Raw genomic sequence first — 12,133 nt, forward strand, 5'->3', positions numbered from 1 at the left:
TACATTGGCATGTAATGTGAGTGACTCCATAGTGTATTTTGACTTTTCCTTGCTTTGTATGAAATATAGTTTCTAAATAATTACATAATCAAATCTTCTTTCAGCCCTGATAAAAGTAAGAAACAAATTTCCTCTTATTTGGTTAAGTCCTGATAAGACCAGAAGAGATTGACGTGTGGCAAATGCACAAATGTTTGATGCTGAATTTCACAGAAATACTGAACCTCATTTTAGAGGGTCTAGTGATTGGTTTTAAGATGAAACTCACATTAAATAATTACATAAAATTATTTTTAGAGTAATGGCAATGTCCAACACAGTACTGATCATATAACACTAAAATTCAATCACCTATGTGGTGAATAAATCAATAAATCACTGGATGAATATACTATATAATGGATTGATAATTTTCAAACATCTTGATAAATATCTAATAGCATATAATCCTTAATTCTATTGAGTCATCAAGCATGCTGGTTTCAGTGAAAGCCTTTAGACTGGCGCAATCCATGTGCACAATTAGGAGACTTAAATGTATTTTTCTCTCCTGGGTAAGGAATTTTGCTTACATGGTATCCTTAAAGTGTCTGAGATGAATGCAGATTAAATATCACTCATCTTCAGCAAGAGTGGAGTTATTATTTTGGATCAAGGTATTTCTCTGGACGTGATGGTCTTACTAACCAGAACAATAAGAGAAAAGATATTCTGACAGTATCAAGTATGAGTATTTCAAAGCAAAAGAAGTACTAATATACTCAAATGCTGTACTTTATAATATAACAAAACCTCACAAAACTCCCCAAGTACTAGACAGACTTTCTTCTGCCTCCCTTACCAGCTGTTTTTCCTAGTTCCTAGATTTCTCCTCAGAATTGTACCTCCTATATAGAAGGTGGTCAAATTTTGTTGTGTGAATGAGCTAAAATTCAAAGGAACGTTGCCTTTTTTTTTAATTCCAGAAAACATTAAAAAAGTAAAAAGTAAAATTCAAGAGGTAGACTTCTTGGTTACAGTTCAACAACTTAGTCATCTATCATGATAAACACTTAATAACCTTAGAGAAGAATATATAAACTCAATATCTTCTAAAAATGTCAAGTTATATACATTTTATACTGGAGTTATTGTGTATGCTCAGAATTTGGATATATTCTTAAAGACTACATCCAGCAATCTCTGAAGCTATTTTTTAACTGAACTGTTAACAATTTTTTAAACTCTTCCTGGGATATGGTGAAAAATATGAAGAACCTTGGCGAAACCACTCTGTATTTATAACATCAGTGATGTTCCATTTAGGTTAGAAATCAGAACTTGAATAATACCCTTGTTTGCTGTTTTGCATGTTTTCATCCATACAAAGTAAAGCTGAGAGTCACATGCTGTATTTCCTTCATCCATCAAAAATGAAGTATGTGCTCTGATCAGCGTGTTGAAGAGCATATGTATAGCAATGGAGTTTTCCCTCAAGCAGGGGACCACAGAGAGATCAGGCCTATGATGTATGTTGCCTTCTCAAAGGTTTAAATACAAATTATTGGACAATTGTAAAAATCAAAATTAAGAGTTAACAATGAGCAATTTTTTATTTGTAAAGTTCCTAATCAAGACGTAGGCATAGTCTGTACTAATTTTGTTTTTATTTCTGTTTTTTGGTACCAAGGATGGGACCCAGGGGTGCTTAACCACTAAGCCACATCCTCAGCCCTCTATTGTTGTTATTATTTTTGAGACAGAGTTTTGCTAAATTGCTTAGGCCCTCACTAAGTTTCTGAGGCCCTATTCAAACTCACAATGCTTCTACCTCAGCCTCCTGAGCCACTGGGATTACAGGAGTGTGTCACCATACCCAGCTGTTGAGAGAACATTAATAACCAAGGATGCTAATGCTTCTCATTAAAGACATATCGAAATAAAAACTACACCTTGGGGAAATGGTTATCCTGGTAAAACGTTGCTGAGAATATACTGTTATAACCATTTTGGAATGCTATGTAGCAATTCCTATCAAAATAAAGATGTTGGGGCTGGGGATGTGGCTCAGTGGTAAAGCACTTGCCTAGCATGTGTGAGGCCTTGAGTTTGATCCCCAGCACTGCCAAAAAATAAATAAATAAATAATAAAGATGTCTGCCTTTTGACCTTGCAATCTCATTATTCTGGAACATTTGCCTATAGATATGCACAGAAATTAACTAGGACACTTACAAAAGTAATGCTTCTCATAGGGAAGGGAACAAGACAAATTATTAGAGTTATTTGATGTTTAGGATTACAGAGAAGTGATGGTTTTTAAATTTCCTGTGAATTTAAAAAACTTATATAGCATCTAGGATGATGTCCAGTAAGATTAGTGTAATTCTTCAAAGGCTCAAAAACTGCTATAGCACCTTATCCACACAACATCAATAAATACATCTGATCAAGCCATTCTAGCTCAAATGTAAGCTCTCAACCTATTATGAATCACCACACAGTAATGGCAGAGGGCAGACATTGGTGTTCAATGTCAAATATCTGATTACTTATCTAGGCTCTAATAGCGCAACCTAATCCCCCCCCTTTTAAAAAAAAAAAAAAAAGCAGGTATAACAGCACCAAACTCAGGTGGATATTTTATGCAATTGTTCTAACATCAGGGAGGAGGTGAATGGCCATCCTCATTTGTACATCCCTGCAAAATAGTGTACTCCAAGTATTATTATTATTATTATTATTATTATTATTTTGTCTGGAATAAATTATTGTCTTCATTTTGTCAGGTAGCAACAATGCCCAAGGTAACACTGCCTGTGATAGTCCTATGTTTCACATTATAAAGTAGAATTATTTTATAATATTTTAATACTAGTGCTGAAAATTCCTAATTGAAGTATAGAACTAAATACTAGTCATATTGCCGCAGATAGTAATAGCGCTACTAAAGGACAGAGTTGTTAGTAACTACCTATGTATTTTTTTAAAAAATATACCCACATACACTAGAACATTTCACATGCCTACTGTGGTGTAATTCCAGAACTATCATAGGTTATTGAATTAAAAGCTAAAATTCCTTCCTTTCTCCTCAACTAAAAACATGTATTGTACTGGGTGTATTTCTGAGGTACATGCAACCATTGACTAATGGGATTTACATTTTAAAAAAGAAAATGCATAACTTGTTTTGCAAATTGACTTTTATATTCAAACATTTTGGTTTTCATGAAGTATAGATGTCAACTAGTCTACATTTTTGTTACTGTATAATCTCAGAAGTGACAGAGGCCCTGTTTTTAGTTAGATCAGGAACTGTCCCATTTTTTTTTTCTTTCTGTGAGGGACAAAAAAACAAATACTTTCAACTTTAAAGCCCTCTGTTGGAACTATTTAGTTCTGCAATTAAAGCACAAATGTAAACAAGTGGCCATGGATGTGTGCCAATAAAACTTTATCTACAAAAAGTAAATGGTGGGCCACATTGTGTGAGGGCCACAGTTTTCTGAGTTTTGCTTTATATTACATTTTATTGTCCAAAACTAGAGCCATAGCTTTCAAAGCCAGATAGTATTTAAATAAATTTTACAATTTTGTGCAAACTCATGCAAATGGGAGATTTTATGCATGACCTTTAATTTTTAAAGGCACACAATTGTCAAATGGTGTTAACCCATTGTCATAGGGCAAATGAAAGGCATCTTGGATATAACTGATCCCCATAGGCTGAGGTCTATTAGAGAGTGTTATTTTATAAAAAGAGAAATGCCACATTAGTTACTCTTCATTAAGTGAAAAAACAAAAGCTGCTTAGGAAATATTAAAAGCACGTGGAGATTGAGTGAAAAGAGAAATAGATGAGCTATGGCAACAAAAAGAACCATTTCAGTGCGTTTTATTGATCATTAACCTTTTGCTTTGGGAGGCATTTGAAAACAACACAGAAGTATGTTATTGGGTTTGGCATGAAATCTCTAATGATGCTTGAGAATACATGCTCCAAATGCCAAAGGTCGCTTGCGGAATCACATATTGGCAGATATAATGTTTTTGACATAGTGTTATATAGAAGTGAAAGGGCAGTAAGCTATTACTTCTACATGTAATGCTGACTTGTGGAACTTTTTTGGTATTTATTCAAGTTAAAACTGAATGTGGTTCAATAGTATGCTGCCCTTCTCTTTGCCAGACACCATCAGATAAAACTTTTGATAAAATGTCAATGTCGCAGACAGAAATCTTACCAAGTAAGCTTTCTAAAATGTTAAGATTAGTTTAAATCACTACATTAATGGCTGTTCAATACTTTGCCAAAATAAACTGGTATGGATGGTTGGTCGAAAATTGGGGACCTACACACAGGGAATTTCAGAAACCAGCACCTTCCACAACCCTCTGGGTTTTACTCATTCTGTGACTGCAAATGTCTAACCTATCTCTATGAGTGGGATCTTCATTATTAGAAAGATTAGGATAAGCCAGGCACAGTGGCCCACACCTGTAATCTCAGCAGCTCAGGAGGCTGAGGCAGGAGGATCTCGAGTTCAAAGCCAGCCTTAGCATTTAGTGAAGCACTAAGCTACTCAGTGAGACCCTGTCTCTAAATAAAGTGCAAACTAAGGTTGGGGATTGTGGCTCAGTAGTCTAGTGCCCCTGAGTTCAATCCCCAGTAACTCCCCTGCCCAAAAAAAAAAAAAAAAAAAAAAAGATTAGGATAAATTTATTGAGCCTATTTTTTTTCCAAAACAAAAAATTCTGCTAATAAATTAGAAGAACTTGAAAAATCTACAAAATTCAATAGGATCATGCACCTTTTATATATAACCAGAAAGCACTGGTATGCTGAAAAATACTACCAGTCTTAGAAACACTATACAGTTAAAAACTCATCTGGGTTTCCTAAGGTGCTATGATTTGGAAAATAATTTGATACTGCCTTTTTAAGATAAACTCAATTTAAAAAAAATTAAAAATTTAAATTTATCTGAAGAGAATATGCTAATCACTTGTGGTACAAATAAAAAGACCAAGGACCCAAGGAAAGAAAAAATTGGGTCATTCTATAGGGAATTTTTTTTGGAATGATCTAAAATGTGTTGTCCTTTGAGTTTTACTTTGGATGATTAAGCAAAAACAAGAGGAAAACAATTTTAACAGTCACTCTTTATTTCTGTCTTCTCATTTCTTCCATCAAATTCTTCAATATAACACTAAACTGAACCCCCATTCTGGAAAGTGACTTCATTCCTGTCCATCACAGTTCCTTCACTTGAGCCCTGCCCAGAACAGGTTCCCCCTGGAACTATCACAAGAAACCCCTGGCAGGTCTCCCCAACTCAATCCATGTGCCACCAGGCAGCCAGAAGGATGTTTTAAAAAAGCCAATTAAGTCAGGCACAGTGGCACAAACCTATAATCCCAGCAGCATGGGAGGCTGTGGCAGGAGGATTTCGAGTTCAAAGCTAGCATCAGCAAATTTAGCAAGGCCCTAAGCAACACAGCGAGACCCTGTCTCTACATAAAAAAATATTTTTTAAAAAAGGCTGGGGGTGTATCTCAATGGTTAAATGCCCTGGGTTCAATCCCTGGTGCTAAAAAAAAAAAAAAAAAAAAAAAAAAAAAACAAAAAAACAAACAAACAAACAAACAAACAAAAAAAAAACCAAACATTCTGCATAAAATGTTATATTGCTTCCTGTTTTATTGGGCCATAAAACCCAACTTCCTTCTCACAGTCTTTAAGGCCCTAGACACTCTCTGGATTCTCATCTATTTAATCTGGTCTATTTTCCCCATCCAATCTTTATTCTTGCCTCAAAGCCTTTGTGTTGATAAGTCAGCTTCTGTTTAGAGACTCTCTCTCTCTCTCTCTCTCTCTCTCTCTCTCTCTCTTTTTTTTTTTTTTTTGGTACTAGGGATTGAACCCAGGAGTGCTTAACCACTAAGCCACATCTCCACCTCTCTTTTATATTTTATTTAGAGACCAAGTCTTGCTAAGTTACTTAGGGCCTACTAAGTTGCTGAAGCTGGCACTGAACTTGCGATCCTCCTACCTCAGCCTCCCAAGTTGCTAGGCATAAGTCCTTCTTTCCTCCTATTGCCCACACATCCATTTGTTTCCTTCCCTGTCTGGTGTTTTCAATTCATCTTTGGCTCATTGGCCTCCTGCCTCCTACTCCTCACAGAACAGAAGCTCTGTGAGGACACAGCTATAGTTTCCCTGGCTAAGGGCTACATTCCAGCCCCAGCATGAAGAGCCATATAATGGACACAGAAGGCACACTCAAGAGGAATAAGACAATAACATAAATCGCACACACACAAACACTAGATGTTGCATTACGTCCCATGTCCCCATTAAACATTTCTTTTAAATATACTATTTTTAGTGGGAGAGTACATATAGATGGACAAGGTAAGGAAAATATGGCAATCATCCAAGAGGAAAGGAAAAAAAACAACAACTATTATTTATGTTGAGAAAGTCTAGGCGAGTTGAAGAACAGAATGATTTTGTTTACACAACTGATTTCCTGTCCCCAAATTCAATAGGAGCCTGATCTGAAGCACCCTGCAGCACAAGGTCAAGTCACTGTGATTCACGACTGTTTATTGAACTCCTGTGTATGCACACTGCACTTGGCTTGTGACCTCAGTCCTGCCGTTCATTCTCATAACAACCTTATTGAGTGGCTGTGATGGCTATAGTCTCATTTTTACATATTAGGGAATCTAGCGTCTTTTATCCCAATAGGCATCAGACACAAGAACACTTCAGCAAATCGTCTGGGCTGATGAGAGAAGGCATGGCACATTTCACCCCCACTGTGCTTGATCACTTGTGATTCTGAGTTCAGCATCTGTCTTTCACTGAGGAAAAGAGAAACTCTGCAGTGTTTGGTCAATTAAGAGAATAGACATTTCATGTCTTTTCCCATGATTCATGCATGGATGTCAGTTAGAAGGGAATAGGAATAAGGAGATTACCTCTGATTGAAAGATGGAAGAAAATGATCCGGAACTCCCATTCTCGGATTCATTTTAATAATGTTTTTATTTATTGATTGCCTACCAATTACCAAGCTGCATGTAATATGCCAAAAACACAAAGCCCAAAGCAAACAAATGAATTCCCTGCCCTAGAGACACTGGCTGTTATGTGAGTAGACAAGTAAACCAATAATAAACAAGCTCTCTAAACTCCTGTAAGTGATGGTATTTATGGAACTCTTTTCAAGATTCAGACACATACCCAATTTCTAAGTAAATAAAGTAGTTTGAAATAAGCCAGCGTCAGATGCTTTTATAAGCCAGTAGCAAAATGTTAAAGGCACATTTCATTGAAAAAATAAACACTACCCATCTTAGGATATGGATATGTAACAGAAAAGATTTTTTTTTAAACTTGGAAATAGGAAAATACATAATACTGTGAAGGAAGAAAATATATCTTATTAAGGGTTCATTATGTAAACCTCTCACGCTTCCCCAATTCATATCATATTCTTATTTATTTTAGACATGAAGCTTTCATATTAATGCTTTTTTTGTCATCCCAAACCTCACCCATGATTGTCTAGAATCAGTTCCTAAGTACCACTGACAGATTGTTCTGAAGTTTGCATTCCCAAAAGGTTTACCCTTTTCTAGAAAACTATCTAAACTATCTATGATTTTCAATAATTTTTAAGGATGAAATTAGATTCTAGACTAGACAGCTATCCAATGCCCAGTGTATCTACAGAATATATTTGACAGTCATTTGTCTTGCAAGTTAAGTGATATTTTTACACTGACAATTTTTTTTAATCACAGCTTTATAGTTACATAATAGTAATTGGGTTCATCCCAACAAAATCATGCCTGCCTGGAATTTGAATTCAGTTCATGGTTCTCCCTCCTGTCCTCTTCCCCTCCCCTGTTTTCTTTACTCTGTTAACTTCCTTTTCCTCCGCTTATTTATATTTGGTTGGCACATTTTACTTATAAACGTGAAGTATACTTACATATGCACAGAAAATGATTGTTTAAGAATTCATTCCATGTTGCCTCCCCTTTCCCATTCCTCCACTCTGCCTCTCTGCCTCCTACTAGATTACTGATCTTCCCTGTGTCTTAATGCTATCCTGTCCTTCCCCCTCCTTTCCTTCATTTTACTCCAGCTTCCCTATATGAGAGAAAACATTCGACCTTTGAGTTTCTGAGTTTGGTTATTTCACCTAGCCAGGTAGTCTCCATTTCCATCCATTTACAAGCAAATGCCACAAATTCATTCTTTATGGTAAATGAGAACTCCATTGTGTATCTCAACCACATTTTCTTAATCCATTCATCTATTGAACATCAACTGGGTTGATTCCATAATTTAGCTATTGTGAGGTGGCTGTATTGCTCTCGTATACTGATTTTAGGGTTTCGTTTCTTTTTAAATACCAACGAATGGGTAGCTGTCATATGGTAGTTCCAACCCGATTTTTTGAGGAATTTCCCTACTTCTTTCCTAGTGGTTATACTAGTTTACAGTCTCACCAACAATGTACAATTGTACATTTCCCCCCACATTCTCCCCAGAATGTGCTATTGTTTGTATTCTTGATCATTGCCATTCTGAATGGAGGTGAAATCTTAGTGTAGTTTGATTTGCATTCCCCTGAGGGCTAGAGATGTTGACATTTTTTTTTTTCATAAATTTTATTGGCCATTTGTGTTTAATCTTTGAGAAGTTTCTATTTAGTTCTTTTGCCTATTTATTGACTGGGTTACTTATGTATTTTTTGGTGTTCAGTTTTTTGAGTTCTTTGTGTATTCTGGATATTAGTCCCCTGTCAGAGGAGTAGCCGACCCAGATTTTCTCCTGTTCAGCAGGCTCTGTTCACACTCTCAGTCATTCTGTGCAGAAGGTTTTTAGTTTGATGGCATCCCACTTACTGATTCTTGGTTTTATTTCTTGTGCTCTGGGGGTCTTGTTAAGGAAGTGGTGCCTGCATCTATATGTTGGAGTGTTAACCCTATATTTTCTTCTAGCAGTTGCAAGGTTTTGGGTCTAATTCCTAAACTTTGTTCCATTTTGAGTTTTGTGCAGGGTAAGAGATAGGGATCTAGTCTCATTTTTTTTCTACACATAGCTATTCAATTTTCTCTCAACACCAGTTGATGAATAGGAGGTCTTTTCTCCCACATAGATTTTTGGCGCCTTTGTCAAGTATCAGATGGGTGTAGGTTTTGTGTTCTATTCGGTTACATTGGTCTTCGTGTCTGTTTTGGTGACCATACCATGCTGCTTTTTTAATTTTTAATTTTTATTTATTTATTCATTCATTCATTCATTCATTCATTCATTCATTCAACCACAGGTCTGTAATAAAATTTCAGACCAGGTACTGCTTCTCTGTACTTGTTAGGATTCCTTTGGCTATTCTGGGTCACTTCTGCATGGACTTAAGGATGTTTTTTTTTTTTTTTTCTAGTTTTGTGAAGAATGTCACTTATTTGGAGGGGACTGCAGGGAATCTGCCTAGTGCTTTTGCTGATGGGGCCGTTTTTTCAAGATGTAAATTCTACCTCCCAAGCCCCAGGGCGTCTTCCCACCTGCGAAGGGCTTGGATTTCTGGGAAGGGCTCGGATTTCTGGGCCCAGGAGGGCTCCCGCGGGCCACCCCGGGGACTCCTGGGACTCCCGGGGACCCCCTGGGGACCTGCTTTCCCAGCCCCTTCCCCAGAGGCCCCGCCTCAGCCTTGCTCCAGGGAGGTCTCGGCCGCGCTGGCCTCTGGTCCCCTGCCCCCTCGCTGCCCGCCCTGGCTCCTCTGCTGGCTCCGGGCCCCTCGCCGGCCCCTGGGCCTCTCTGGCTTATTTTTATTTATTATTATTATTATTTTTTAATGTTTTGGTCGTAAAAGAACCCGATACCGTATTTATTTTTCTCGGTGCTGAGGTGGACGTGCCGGCGAGCGCTCACTGAGCCCTCACCACGAGCCACTCCCCGGCCCCTCCGTCGGTGTTTTATTTATTTATTTTTTTTTGTTGTTTGTTTATTTGTTTTACCAGTTAAGACGTTTCTGTCAGGTTCCTTGGCTACTCACCTGGCTGAGGTGCAGTTTTCTCCTCAGCCAGCGGCGGCCGCTGAGGAGCCCTAGCCGCTTCCTCCCGCCGCTCCAGCATCTTTCTCCCTCTGTGGGGGGTGGGGGGTGGGGGGGGTGGAGGCTGCGCGCGCATGCGTGCGCTCGTGCGCTGGGGGATCGAAACCCAGGCTGGGTGCAAGCTGCGTGCAACCTCCCAGCCCGGGCTACCTCCCTGCCCAGCCCTCAAATTATTTTTAATGATCACACAACCGAGGCAGGAGCATCTCGGCTCCATTTTATATGCCAGGAAAAAAAAAAAAAAAAAAAAAAAAAAAAAAACAACAACAACAAAAAACACCCTGAAATAGCCAAAGCTGTTTTGAGCACAAAGAAGGAAACAGGAGGTATCAGAATACCTGACTTCAAAACATAGTCTCAATATGTAGTGATCCAAGCAGCAGGGGACCAGCACAAACAACACAAAGACGGAAGCAATGGAATAGCCCAGAAGTCAACTACACATCCGCAGAGGGCTGACTTTTGACAAAGCTGCTGAATAGAAGCATTGGACAAAGATCTTCACCGGAAAGAAGGAGCTGCATGCTTGAAGAGCTGGATATGTTTAACCTGATTTGAACACTACCTAATATATTCACCTGTTACCATTACATACTACCTCATTAATACATTCAATTCATAAATATGGCTTTAGTGTATCTGTTAAAAATATATTTACCAAAAACAGGGTTTTAAAATTACCCTCACTTTTGTTGTTAGGGAGCACCAGTCTCTTGGTAGGTTTGAAAAACAAATTATCTTACCTGTGCATCCAAGTCCAAAACGCTCTAAAATATTTGTATCAAGGGAAAGAAATAAAGACGAAAGAAATTCGGCAACTTACTCTAAGTGCTCCAGGCAGTTGAGTGACAGTTCCAGAACTTACTTGCTGGCTGGCTGATTCCAAAGCCCAGAATCATTTCTCAGCCTCTCTTCTATCATAACTTCAAGAGGGCACTTTATATATAACATACCAAGAGGAGACGGCAGACCTCAAAGCTCTGCATAACTTCCTTCCTACCAACCCTGTTGCTCAGATCTGGAAAATCTTTGCCTGGCAAGTTCCTGTCTGCGGTGTGTCACAGGCAGCTTCATGGGAGCATGCTAAGTTCCAGTGTCTATGCTTACCCAGGAGACTCCACCACCTTGAGTAACACCTGTAGCCTGTTACCTGCTTTTAAAGAGCACGGGGGTTGCAAATAGGATTCCTTCTGTGGTACCTATTGAATCTCATGGGTGGACATAGGGGGCTGTGCATTAAAACAAAACAAAACAAAACAAAACAAAAAAAACATTCTCTTTGACTTCTGCAAAAGGTAAATGTCAGTTGAAAATGAGTGACATATTTTCAGTCACTAGTACATTGGAAAATAGACTTACCACTCATTCTCCCCTTATCCTTCAATTGAGAAGTTCAAATCTTGACTCATGCCCATTATTCTCTCCTTGTTGAGATTTACTTTATTGCAGTGAATTGAATCTTTCAAAGTATGGAATGAGGCAATTATATTTTTGCAAGCCAACCCCATTCTTTATGCGTTTTGTAGCATTTTCCCTTACAGAAGAGGAGAATTACAAGGAGAGGCTGGCTTTCTTTTGCACAAAAAGGGCCTAGTCAGAGGCTGCACAGAGGCAGCTGTTGAATTGCTGAAGGAGGAAGCTAAAGACGTTGGCCTTTGCAGCTTCTATGCCTGGCGGGAGCTTCTCTGTCCCTTGTGGGTGGTGGTCCCATCAGTTTGAGGGAGCCTGTCCCAGGTAAGAACACAAGAACAGCAAGCTCTTCTCAAAAGGGGCCTCTGTGAGGTGCTCTCCAATGGCTTCAGGCCACTAGATCCTTTTCCTCAATCTCATTTCTCTGTGCCAAGACTGTTAATGCTGCCAGGTCATCAGGCTTTCAGGACTAATGTACAGGACTTCTCTGTGGACTAGACCAGCCCTTCCAGGTCGAGTGGCGCTTGTTTAGCTCAATTACTATAATTTATGAGGCACATATCGAGTTATATGTTGGCCCTATTTACGTAAAAGGAGAGGCACTC

This window comes from Marmota flaviventris, chromosome 20 (genome assembly GCF_047511675.1).
Source record: "Marmota flaviventris isolate mMarFla1 chromosome 20, mMarFla1.hap1, whole genome shotgun sequence".
Lineage (NCBI taxonomy): Eukaryota > Metazoa > Chordata > Mammalia > Rodentia > Sciuridae > Marmota > Marmota flaviventris.